This window comes from Orycteropus afer, unplaced genomic scaffold, assembly GCF_000298275.1.
Source record: "Orycteropus afer afer isolate SDZICR_OR568_19922 unplaced genomic scaffold, OryAfe1.0 scaffold00191, whole genome shotgun sequence".
In the NCBI taxonomy this organism is placed as follows: Eukaryota; Metazoa; Chordata; class Mammalia; order Tubulidentata; family Orycteropodidae; genus Orycteropus; species Orycteropus afer.
This window is the reverse complement of record NW_006921778.1, coordinates 6,147,995-6,149,720: the sequence shown is the minus strand read 5'-3', so window position 1 is coordinate 6,149,720 and position 1,726 is coordinate 6,147,995.

The window sequence follows — 1,726 nt, the reverse complement described above, 5'->3', positions numbered from 1 at the left end:
ATCCAGTTAATTTCTGTATGTTGACCTTGTATCCTGCCACTTTGTGAATCTCTCTCATTGTTCCAGTAATTTTTTGGCTGAGTCTCTTGGGTTTTCTATGTATAGGATCATGTCATCCACAAATAGAGATAGCTTTACTTCCTCTTTGCCAACTTGGATGCATTTTATTTCTCTTTCTTGCCTCATTGCCCTGGCTAGGACTTCCAAAACAATGTTAAATAGAAGTGGTGATAGAGGGCATCCTTGTCTGGTTCCTGTTCACAAAGCGAGTCCCTTGAGTCTTTCTCCATTAACGATAATGTTGGCTATTGGCTTTGCATATATGCCCTTTATTATATTGAGGAATTTCCCTTCTATCCCTATTTTGCTAACAATTCTGAACAGGAACGGGTGTTGGATTTTATCGAATGACTTTTCTGCATCAATTGAGATGATTGTATAGTTCTGTTTTGTTTATGCAGTGGATTACATTGGTTGCATTTCTGATGTTGAACCATCCTTACATACCAGATATGAATCCCACTTGGTCAGGATGTATTGTGTTTTTGATACGTTGTTGGGGTCCGTTGGCTAGAATTTTGTTGAAGATTGTTGGGTGTATATTCAGGAAGGGTATTTGGTCTGTAGTTTTCCTTTTTCGTGATGCCTTTCTGTGGTTTGGGTATAAGTGTTACGCTTGTTTTATACAATGAATTTGGGAGTATTCCATTTTTTTTTAATGTTCTAGAATAGTTTGAGTAGTATATGTATCAACTCTTCCCTGAATGTTTGTTAAAATTCTCCAGTGAAACCATCTAGGCCAAGACATTTTCTTGTGGGAAGTTTTTTTATTATTATTATCTGCTCAATTTCTTCTTTTGTTATGAGTCTGTTCAAGTATTCTATCTCTAACTGGGATAGTTTAGGTAGGTCTTGTGTTTCTAGAAACTTGTCCATCTCTTCTAAGTTTTTTAATCTGTTGGAGTATGGTTCTTCATAATATTCTGTCAATATCTGTTTTATTTCAGTTGGTTCTATTGTGATGTCACCATTTCATTTATTATTCATGTTATTTGAAGCTTCTCTATCTTTTCTTTTGTTAGATTTGCCAATGGTTTGTCATTTTGTTAATCTTTTGAGAAACCACCTTCTTCTCTTATTGTTTTTCTCTATTGTTTTTTTTATTTTCTGTTTTGTTCATTTCTGCTCTGATCTTTATTATTTCCTTACTTGTTGATACTATAGGTTTCTTTTGTTGCTCTTTTTCTAATTGTTGGAGTTGTTGAGTTAAAGTGTTGATTTTTTTTCTTTCCTCTTTTTTGATGTGTGCATTATTGTTATAAATTGACTTCTGAGTACTGCTTTTGCTGTGTTCCATAGGTTTTGGTAATATGTATCTTCATTGTTGTTTGTTTCTAGGAATTTTTTTATTTCACATTTTATTTCTTCTGTTTCCCAGTAGTTTTTGAGCAGTGTATTATTCAGTTTCCACATGCTTGGTATTTTTTCCTTGATCTTCCTATTACTGATTTCTAACTTTATAGCATTGTGGTCTTAGAAGATGCTTTGTAGTGTTTCAATGTTTTTGAATTTATTGAGGCTTGTTTTATGTCCTAACATATGGTCTGTTCTAGAGAATGATTCTTGTGCAATGGGTAAGAATGTGTACTGTGCTTTTGTTGGATGGAGTGCTTTGTATATGTCTCTGAGGTCGAGTTGGTTGATTGTGTTGTTGACTTTTTTTTTT